We start from the raw sequence: 12,210 nt of genomic DNA, 5'->3' as shown, positions 1-12,210 counted from the left end.
CTTATACGTGGACCAGGCATACAAATATAATCAATGAAATGATCCCTACTTGAAAGGAGGAAGGAGGATTTTATATTAGAGATGGTAGAAAATGTGCCTAATTTCCCCTAAAAAAGGAGGGACGATATGGATTTTACTAGGCAGAGGAAGAGATTGAAGACTGGATTTGGGACTTGTTTAAAAGTGAAGAGAAAGTATTTTATACCTGATAATGGTTAACCCCAGAGAAGCAAAAGCAAAGTAAAAGGTAAACTGGCCCCCCCCAACTCAAACTGCCTGGAGCAGAACCATAAGAATACAATTTAGCCATAGCTTCATTGGAAGATACCCTGGGCTGTATCAAACCACAACTAGATATATTTGCCACTTCCCTGGAAAATATATCCAAATGTTCTCTCATAAGAAGGCTGGCGTTGGGAAGTGAAATGTGAAAATGGAAGACAGTACTAACTGGGTACTCGATAATTCTTGAAGCCCAATTCCAGTGTTAGTGCCCATTTTCTTTACAGATATATGAGGTTTGGCAGTGCTCCCATCACTGGTTACAGTCCCTCTTGTCCAGGTCAACATTCAAGATCCGTTCTTTGCATCAGCTTGAGGACAGTGGCTGAATTCTGGGTCCTGGTTGGGGGGAAAATTCGTAGAGATGCATCCTGGATAAAGTGGTGTCTGCAGGCCAAAGAAATCATCCCATAGTGCTTATAAATGAAGTTGTATAGGTAAGAGTTATCTTCATGGGTGGTATGTCTTGTGTTTACAGTGTAACGGGCTCTTTTCTTCCATGGGTTACACAGGTTATAGGCGCTGGACTTAGCTCAAACTTGTGGTGCTTAGCAACCATGCATGTATTGAGCAGACCATTATCCTTCCAAAACCCATGTGCCATAGGTCATAAGGCCCAGGAACAACAATCCCCATCCTGATTGAGTCATGGTCTCTGATTTGTCTCAAAATTTGCAAGGAAGAAAGGAGCCCCAAATAATAGCAAAATGCCTTAGGGGGTTGATTACCTTCTTTTATGAATCCTTATTTAAGGTTATTCTTAGCAAAGATCCTGGAGTGTTTGCCATTTCCTTTTCCAGTTTATTTTACAGATGAGGAAACTGAGGCAAGCAGATTGAGTGACTTGCCCAAATCACACAACTAGTAAGAATTAGAAGCTGGATTTTGACTCAAGTCTTTCTGACTTTAGAGCTACTGCTCTATCTACCCCCACCTAGCTGAATACTAGGCTAAGTGCTGTAACACTATTATCTCATATTTGATCCTTACAGCAGCCTTAGGAGGTAGGTACTATTATAATCTCCATTTTACAGATGAGGAAACTGAAGCAGATAGAGGTTAAGTGACTTGCTCAAGGTCACACTATATGTTGGAGCTTAGAATTGAATTCATTTCTTCATGACTTCAAGTCTAGCTGCTTCCACTTCATTGCCTAGATTCAATTCTCTATGCTATAAGAACCCCATGAAACTTAATAAGAATTTGATAAAGAGACTTGAGTCTCATGGAAGAAGAAATTTTATAAATAAGAAAGTATGGCATTGTCTCATCAATGTGTTCTTCTGGCAGCATGCTCCAAAGAAGAATCTTATTATACATGGTGGTTTAACTTCACCTGTAGACATAAGATGCCATGATTTCTCTTCAGACACTTAAAAGAAAATGTTTTAGTTAATGCAATTCATGAATAAAATCCACATATCTCAGAAGGGGTATCTTCCTCTTCCTAGCAAAATCCATATCCTCCCTCTTTATTATGGGAAATTAGACACATTTTCTACCATCTCTAAAGTAAAAGCCTACTTGCTCCTTTCAAGTAGTGATCATTTCATTGATCATATTTGCACCTATATATAGGTGTTGCAGGGCATAGACCATCAGCCCAGGAGGACCTCAGATCAAATCTAATCTCAGATACTTGACACTTACCAGTTGTGTGACTTTGGACAAGTCACTTAACCTACTGCATAATAAAAACCAAAAATAAACCAAAAAAACCCCTCACAAAAAACAGGAAGCATATCCAAGCTGTTCCTCATATATTTCCTTATGTTTATGACAACCTATTAAGTTGTGTGTATTAAATCAAACAATATCCTATCTCAAAATTAATTTCTTTTGGAAAACATGTTAAAATTTGCAAGTGTAAATGAATGCAGTGTAGCACAGTGGACAGAGAGCAGGACCCAGAATCTGGAAGGCCTGCTCAAGTCCTTCCTCTAAGACATTTACTAGGTACATGAGTGACCCTGGGCAAGTTGTTAACCTCTCAGTTCCCCATATAACTCTCTCTACCTATAAACTGAAGAACGAGTATTCTCATTCATTTATTTTAATCATGAATTCCCTATACTAATGAAATATTAATGTAAATTGTTAAAAATGAAAATTTTGATAGAAAGCACAAATATAAACATTTATTTCAAAATAAACCACCAATTTATTTCTATATTAAGAAATTTATTTTCAAAAATAATCTTATTTAATATATAGTGCATAATAGATTTACAGTTTCAAATACAATTATTTTTTTTAAAAACATATACTACATTATAGAAATGCTATTTCAGAAAATAAAAATAGTTTGGAAAAAATTCTATATCCTTAGGAAGCTAGTGATAGAATGCTAACCCTGGAATAAGGATGACCTGACTTCAAAATTGACTTCAAATACTTGGGCAAGTCATGTGTTAACTGTGTTTGCCTCGATTTTCTCATCTATAAGAAAATCAACTAGAGAAGGAAATGCCAAACCACTCAACTAGCTTTGTCAAAAGATAAAAACAAATGTTATTATGAAGAGTGCACATAACTGAAATGACTGAGGAACAAAAATAATAATAGCATTTATATAGTGTTTTGGTTTGCAAAGTGCTTTGCAAATATTTCATTTTATTGCCACTGTAATGGGAGGGAAATCCCATAACTACCTGAGCTGATATTGCACCATGTTCAATTCCTAAAGAAAAAAATAAAAAAGAACAAGGAAAATATTACCAACACAAAATACTTTATTACTAAACAGTCTTTTAGAAAATGAGAGAATCTAGACATTGTCAGTGATTTTTTTTGCCAGTCTATCAAACAAATGACCCAAGGTTCCTATATTAATCTTGATAATGAGTGATTTGAATCCAATTAGCATAGCAGGAAGCTGAAAAAGGAAGTAGGTTAAAGAAATACTCTGTCAGATCTATGGAAAAGGAAGAAATTTATGTAGAATACATTATAGAATAGAATACATTATAAATTCCAAACTAGAGTACACTATAAATTCCAAAATGGATGATTTTGACTATATTCTTTTAAAAAGTTTTGCACTAATAAAACCAATGCTGCAAAAATTCGAAGGAAAAGAGAAAGCTGGGGATTCTGATAAAGGACGCATTTCTAAAATATACAGAGAATTGCAACAGACTTATGAGGTTACAAATCATTAACCAATTGATAAATAGTCAAAGGATATGAACAGTTTTCAAATGAATTGAAGCTACTTATAATCACAGGAAAAAATGCTTCAATCATTACTGATTAGAGAAATGAAAATTTAAACAATTACATGGTTTCACCTCACATCTATCAGATTGACTAAGATGACAAAAAAGGAAAATGATCAGTGTTAGAGAGGTTATAGGAGGATTGGGACATTAATGCATTGTTGATGGAGCTGTGAACTGATCCAGCCATTCTGGAAAGCCATAAGGAACTATGCCCAAAGAATAATATAACTGATTTTACCCTTTTGTCCCAGAGATTCCAATATTAGGCCTGTATTCAGAAGATATTAAAAGTGGGGAAAGTCCTACCATGTTCCAAAATATTCATAGCACTTCTTTTTGTAATGGCAAAGAACTGGAAAATGAGAGGATGCCCATCAATTGAGGAATGGATGAACAGTTATGGTTTATGAATGTTATGGAATACTATTGTTTTGTAAGAAACTATGAATGATCAGATCTAGAGAGGCATGGAATGAATTAATGTTGAGTGAAGGGAGCAGAACCAAGTGAACATTGTATACATTGACAACATTGCGAGATGATCGATCTTGGTGGATGCAGCTGCTCTCAGCAGTTCAGAGAGCTAGGACAATTCTAGGAGACCATATGAATGATGCTATCCCCAGCCAGAGGAAAAAAAAAACTAAAACAAAAACCCTACAGAATCTGAATAGTACAATCACTTTTTAAAATTTTTTCTTTATGTATTTCTTTCCTATCTCATGGTTTTCTTTCTCTTCCCTTAATACTAATCCCTCCTACTAAAAATGACTAAATTGTAAACATGTTAAACACAAATACATATATACAATTTTCACGTGTCTGTTTGCCACTGAGGGGAGGGAGGGGAAAGAGAGGGTGAAAGGGAATTATGTAACTTAAAAATATGCATATCCCTGTGGGTTAATATTGAAAAATGTTCATAACATGTAATTAGAAAAATAAAATATCAATAAAAAAGGAAGTAGGTGCTATTATTATCAATGAGGAAACTGAGGCAGACACAGTTTAAACAACTTGCCCAGGGTCAGAGAACTTGTATGAAGCTATTTTGGGGACTTTGGGATTCCAGGCCCAGCACTTTATTCATTTGGCTTATCCACTAATAGTAATAGGAAATGCCTGACTCCCCAGTTTCTTGTTATCTGTAATGACAAAATCATTCTACCTCCCTCATTTTCATCATCTGAAAATTAGAGAGTTGAATGAGATGACATCTAGATGAGTTCTAGATATATAATTCTGATTTTTTGGACATCTATAATAAATAATAATCTTAAGTGAATGGTGGGTATTTTATTAAGAAATAAAAAAGATTGCATGGATCCCATTGTAATGGATCCCATTACATCTTGGGGGTCAAGAGTCCTTGTTTCAAATTCCATGTTTGATTTGGAAATACAGCTGTATTACCAGAGCAAAGTCACTTTTCCCCCTCTAAACCTCAGTTTACTTATCTGTAAAATGAGGACAATATTCATTGTTGCTGTTGTTTTTGTTTAGTCATTCACTTTTCAGTCAGATATGATCTTTTTTACTCCACTGGGTTTTTTTTTTTTCAAAAATATTGGTGTGCTTTGCCTTTTCCTTCTCCAGCTCATTTTACAGATGAGGAAAATGAGTCAAACAGGGTTAAATGACTGACCTAGGATCACACACCTAGTAGAGTCTGAGGTTAATTTGAACTCAGCAAGATGATTCTTCCTGACTCCAAACCTGGTTCTCTATTCACTGCACCAACTAGCCACTCTATATTTCCTTATTTAACTTAAAGAGGAATTTTGAAGAAATTCCTTTTTGAACTGTAAAACACAATAGATATGTGAGTTACTAAATTAGTGTTTCCTCAGTACTTGTGCACATCATCTTTCCTCATTATGTAGGGGCAATAAAATTCTAAAATTATTTAAAAATGAATACAGTAGGGGCAGCTAGGTGGCACAGTGGATATAGAGCACTGGCCCTGGAGTCAGGAGTAACAGCCTCAGACACTTAATAATTGCCTAGTTGTGTGACCTTGGGCAAGTCACTTTACCCCATTGCCTTAAATAAATTTTAAAAAATGAATACAGTACTCTAATTAGAAGATTATTTTGATTTTCATATTTTACATTGAAAATGAAGTCTACGAGAGAAGAAAATTCCATAGCCACCCAAGCTGATATGATGTGGAGCCATGTTCAATCCTTAAAGAAAAATAAGAAAGAAAACAGTCATTAAATGGTATATTAAACAGTTCAATAATGTTCTTGACCTTATTCCAGAAAACTGCAGAGAACACTATTGAGAGATGGAGGAAAAAAGAAAAAGCTGCTTATATTTTAGGAAAGTATATTTCATTCAAATTATTTTTCCTCATACTGTATATATTTTGAATTCTTAAGCTCTATCTATATACAGCCAGATGGAACAATGACACAGTAGTATTATTTGCTGTTGTACACCAATGGTCATGTTAATGATCAGTTTGTAGATCACCATAAAATTGAATTATCCAAGTCACAGATTTATTGGTCTAGAAGGTATCTCAGAAGTCATCTGGTGTTCCAGGATGTTCTTATCCAATCTCATGTCTACTTTTCTCCCTGATTGATCCAAGGGAAGTTTGGCAATAGGAAGAAGTTAGGAAAAGGGGAAGATGGCAGAATCCCAAATTAATTCTAAGCAACAGTCATGAAGGTGATGGTACCAGGGAGAAATGGGAACCATTTCTGTGGCCAAGGGTGTGGTTTCACATGCCTTAGCAGGAGATTTCCCAGGAAAAGTATATATACTTATGAGGCAATAGTGGTAGTCAAGGAAACTGAAATATGAATTGAATTACAGAGCAAAAGTGGGGGAGAGAAGGAATGTATCATCTTAGACATGAAGTCCACCACAAATCCTTAGCTTCTGTTTAGATATTATTTTTTTGAAGTTGCTTTGGAGCAGATAGATTTTTTTGAGGCTATCTGACTCTGGTGACCAATTTTCTGTTCCTGGTTGCTATTTTCTTATCTTGTCCTCACTTTGGTAGGTATTTATGGTTTTGGCTCTGGTTGCTTTTTAAAAATTTCTGTTGGAATTGTGTCCTTTGTACAGTTTTCCTTGAATGTTTTATTGATTTTACTCAGATCTAAGTTCTGGGTTATTTACTGTTATGTTAATGTTACCTCAGTTTTGGGATAGCATTAAAAAAGAATGAGACTGAGGAATAAAATATCTTAAGGGGTATTTGTTTCCCAGAGTCCTTGGGCTCTCAGGGGCTAATCAAGTTAAGTGATGGTAAATAAAGGCATAGTCCTTAACTTGGAGACCAGGAATAAGAAATGAAGATAGGCTACATGAATTCTGTTAATCTTATTCAGAATGGGAGACTGCTCTGATGATTTGATGAATTACTTATTCCAACAGAATGTTATTGTTATTGATGTGAATGTATTACACATGTGGGGAATCTAAAGAACTGAAGTTATATGTAATTGCTGAATGGATTTAGAGAAAAAAGTTTTTAATTGTTATAGCTCTTTTCTAATTATCTATATCATTGATTCAATCTTTCCATATCAACAACTTAAGTTTAGGTCCTAAGAGACCTACTTTTTTTTAAATAGATAATTGACCCTTACAACTCTGGACTCTGCAACCAGACAGGCTGTTGTTATTCAGAACTGGAAAAATCTTCCTCCTAACCTTCTCTTGTTGGAACCTCTATACAAGGCCACTTCCTTTAAGATGCCTTTACTGATTGCCCCAATTATTAATAACTATCCCTCCAAATATTTTATATATTTATTTTATTATCTTCAGTTTTTCTTATTTATCTCCCTTCAGGAGAATGAGTGATTCTTAAGAAGATGAATGGTCTTACTTTTTATTTGTATCTCTAATAATAATATAGCATCTGGCACATAGTGCTATAGGGATTGTGATAGGGGATTGACCTATGACTTCACTAGTATAAGTGAGACTCACATCATCCCTATAACTTGGAGTTTTAAGGATTTGCTTACTTTCTGACCAGGGTCTGAATGTCAGTATGTTTGGACTTGACACCAGATATTAATGGTAGCAGGCAAGCTCTCTCTTATACTGTGCTGCCCTCTCATATTAGACAATAAATGTATTGATTCATTTATTATGAGCCTAAACATATAAAAAATGAATATGTTGCAATTGAAATAGTGAAGAAATTTATGTAACTGAAATGTTATATATTATATGTGAGCATGAAATATCAGTGAGATCCATTATTATCGCCCCCAACTCCTGGAAAATTTTCATTGGCCTTGAGAATTAAGAAGGCATATCAAAAAGGACCATAAAAATGAAAGTCCATCCACAGACCTAGGGGCTTGGAAAGTATGTTCTTCATAATTTGTCTCCTCTAAGTGAATGCTATGTCCATGAAACATAATACAGGCAGTAGAGGGAAGTGCTATAGAGCTGGCATAGGCTCCCCTAATGAGTGTACATATATATATATATATATATATATATATATATATATATATATATATATATATATATGAAGTGCTGAAAACTGAAGAAATTCTTTGAGGAATTCAGTGTTGTGGTCAATTCAAATTAAATTCCCCTTTTAGAATGAGACAATATTAGAACACCAAGTCAATTACTGACAGGTCATGACTTAAAAAATGGAAGATCATTTGGTGAATATAAATTGCTATAACATGTATAAGAATAATATGTGCACAGAAGTGACCTAAAAGATGTCCATAATGAAATAGAGGATTTGGACCAGTCATGTAGTAAAAACAAGGGAGAAAGATACTCTATTGATACTCAGAAATTTTAAAAAATCAAATAAGAAAATTGCCCACCTCATTTCCTTCAGTATTAGATAGATATAGATCATAGATTAGATATTAGTTCATAGATTAGAATTTTGTAGAATAAAGAGATATAGATGGGAACTGAACTCCAACAACAATCAAAACCCAAGTCATTAAGACTTATGAAAGCATTGGAGTAAAAGAACCATATTCTACTTGTAGAGACACAAATGAATTCCTGAGACATACTGTGTAACCTTCCCTAAGTAACTTAATTTTTGATGCTTCAGGCAAGTCTGCAGCACTGTTAATTTCAGAGAAGGTGCAGGAATGCCCCAACAGGAGCTTCCTTTGTCGATGTTGGAACCAGTGGAACCAGAAAAAGAAATCCATTTGGTGCTAAAATGGCAGTTCCTTTTTAAAATAATCTTACAATATAACTCTCATTAGAATTTACTATAAATCTGTACCTATAACTCAATAAAACATGTGTGTAGATTCAATAAAAATCTACTCACCTAGGACTTACAATTCCCTCAAGATCTTCTAATAATTCTATAAGAAACCATAAATGGTCGGACTCTAGAGAAGCATGGAATGACTTACAGATCTGAGAGAAGGGAATAGAACCAAAATAACAATGTACACATCAACAACAACATTATGAGATGAACAACCTTGATGGAAGCAGTTCATCAACTGTATTTGATTGATTATGGACTATATTATCCTCATCCAGAGGAAGAAAAACAAAACAAAACAAAACAGTCCTTTTGAATCTGATGAACACTTTATTTAAAATGATCTCTTATTTATCTCTTTACCTTATTCTTAATTCCTCATGCTAAAAATTACTAATTTGTAAACATGTTTATCAGAATATGTATGTAAAATGCTAACCTGACTGTTCCTTGCAGGGGGGTGGGTGGGAAGAGAAGGTGGAGGGACATTTTCTAACTTCAAAATATGCATGTACAAATGGATGGAAATAAATTATTAAAAAAAGATCTTGTAGCAAAATTTTCATGTCTTTGTTTTCTTAAGGAAATGCCAGTTAACGAATTTAATTTCCTTTTTCCACTTTCTTGATTTTTTTTTCTGTGTTTTTTTTTTTTTGCAAGGCAATGGGGTTAAGTGTCTTGCCCAAGGCCACACAGCTAGGTAATTATTAAGTGTCTGAGGCCACATTTGAACTCAGGTCCTCCTGACTCCAAGGCCAGTGCTCTATCCACTGAGCCACCTAGCCGCCCTCACTTTCCTGATTTTAATTGTAGCTTGTCTGTAGTAAGAGTTTTAGTAAAAAAGAAAATTTAGTGACAGTTGAAAAACTTTGGTTTATTTTAAAATATTTGAAGTTGAATTCAAAACCAGTCACTTTGAAGGTCCCCATTGGTTGTGCCATCCAATAGGGTAAACCCTTTTCTTCAAAATTGTCCCAAATAGGTCCTGGATAGAATAGGAAAATCAATTATGTTAGTATTATATAGAATTAGCAAGCAACAGTTTCTCTTTTTTAAAAAAATTATTGATATTTTATTTTTCTAAATATATGCTATGAAAATTTTTCAACATTCATCCATATGAATATGTATATCTTTAAGTTACAAAATTTCATTCTATCCTCCCTTCCCATCTCTGTTCCCTCAGTGGTGAAAAGTCAGGTTAATATTGTACATATACATTTGTGTTAAACATGTTTACAGATTAGTCATTTTTGGTATAAGGAATTAGGATTAAGGGAAAGAAATATATAAAAATATATTTTTAAAAAAGGTGAATATAGTGTTCCTCAGATTCTGAAGGTTTTTTTTTTTTGGTTTTGTTTTGCTTTTCTTCCTCCGGATGTGGATAGCATCGTCCTCCTGTCTCTCTGAATTGCTGAGAGGAGCTGCATCCTTCAAGGCTTATCCTCTTAAGATGTTGTTAATATGTACAATATTCTCTTGGTTCTGCTCCCTTCACTGAGCATCAGATACTGTAATTCATTCAGTTCTTCTCTAGATTCCGACCATTTATGGTTTCTTATAGAATGGTAGTATTCCATAATAATCATATACCATAACTGGTTCAAACATTCTCCAATATTTGTACATATCCTCAATTTCCAATCTTTTGCCTCCTCAAAAAGAGTTACTATGGATATTTTGGAACATGTGGAACTTTTCCCATAGGAAACAGTTTCAATACTATCTTCATCTGAAGTGTGAATGAATCACTTTAATTGTCAAATATTCCATATAGATAGTCACCCAAGTTCCACCTAAAGGAATGGAGAATTTACTGCCTCCCAAAGCAAGGTTATTCCATTTTTTTAATCAGTTCTAATTGTTGCAACATTCTTCCTTATACTAAGAAAAAATCTACTTCCTTATAATTTCCACTTTGGTCTTGGGTGTGTCCCCAAGATCTTGAGCAAAATAAACTTCTAGATAAACAGTGAAGGAAGACAAATGGAATTGAAGTGACATTTTTTATAGTGTCTATGATATGCCTAAGTATTTTTTAAAACAAATGTTTAATTTAATATATATATAATAACTGTATTTCTATTTAATTGCCTTCCTTTTGAATTTTATAAGAGTTTTATTATTTGTTATTTTATAGGGCCTATGGAAGTGCTCAAGGAGGACTACCACCTCTGATATGAGGGCTTATCAAGCCTTTTTAAGGGCTATTCATATATTTTTAATGTCTGCCTGGCACTTAAATCCAAGAAGATGTATCATGCACAGTGTCCATACCCCAATAAACTATCTTTGGGCTAAATCAGATGAGGATAATGGAGGGGTCTCAAACCCATTGGTGAGTTAGGGAGGTGTTTATTCCAAGCATGTGAATCCCTGGTGGAATCAGCGGATGAGGACAATTTGTTCCAATGACCACAAAGATGACTGAAGCAGGTATTGTGGATCCCAGGTCATCGCTAGTCATCTTAATTTCTGTCTTGCTGCAGGACTTTAATGACTCTGGGACAGAGTGAGGCTGACTACTTTGTGCAATTCTTCCTTACTTAACTCCAACTTACCCACAAGACAAGACATCACTCCATAATGTCTTCTTTGAAAACGATAGACAAATTGCAATAATTTTATGGATTGAAAGATATTTAATTCTGAGAAGAGATTTCACCTTAAATTTCACTATACTGCCAAAGTACAACATACACACCCAAATACTCTGTGCTAAGTGAAATGATATTAGATTTTAAATAGATATGTTTATCTACTAAATTGCTGATTATGTTTCTATACAATTTTACAGAGAAGAAAAAATTGCCTCTTCATATACTTAAGGGAAATAAAAATTCAAGAAAAGGAAAATTCTGTCCCCTAAGTTGAGTGACAAATATATTAGCATTATTTAATACCTTTTGATTTTCCTGAGATGGTAAAGATTATACAATGCATAAAGTATGTCATATGCATTAAAAAATGGTATGTTTCCTTAGCAGATGGCTGGAAATAAATTTTGTTAATTCTATTTCAGTAGAGCATTCAAAACCCATATTCCTTGGATAGCATAATGTGCACATTTTAGATTTGGAACCAAGGCACTGTAGTGTGAATGCAACAATATTTTATCCTATATGTTATGTTTATAATATATATATTTATAATGACTATGTCCTTGTCTCCGTCCATTCTTATACCCCTTGAAAAGTGTAAAGCGAGGGAAAAGAGAAGAGAAAAATGATCAGCAAAGTCACTCAATCATCTCCTTGGATGCAGGCAAGGCAAATGTGAATTTTTTGGGAGGCAAACAGATTCCAAATTAATAGTGAGGTTTCATTCTTTAATAAGATCCAATCAATATTGTACAAATAGTTTTTCTGCAATAACTTTTTTCAGAAATGTAATGATTGAAATATAAAATATAATACATAAAAATAGCACTTAATTTGAAAACCCATGCTTAGCTTATATTTCATAGTA

At 34.1% G+C, this 12,210-nt stretch overlaps 1 pseudogene; it reads right to left on the bottom strand.

The window, feature by feature from the left end:
* Positions 1-215: 215 nt before the first annotated feature.
* On the bottom strand, positions 216-932 carry LOC141493889 (folate receptor alpha pseudogene; annotated as a pseudogene).
* Between the last annotated feature and the right edge of the window lie 11,278 nt (positions 933-12,210).

Source organism: Macrotis lagotis, chromosome 7, assembly GCF_037893015.1.
Source record: "Macrotis lagotis isolate mMagLag1 chromosome 7, bilby.v1.9.chrom.fasta, whole genome shotgun sequence".
Lineage (NCBI taxonomy): Eukaryota > Metazoa > Chordata > Mammalia > Peramelemorphia > Peramelidae > Macrotis > Macrotis lagotis.
The sequence above is the reverse complement of the archived record's forward strand: the minus strand, read 5'-3'. Positions and strand labels throughout refer to the sequence as shown.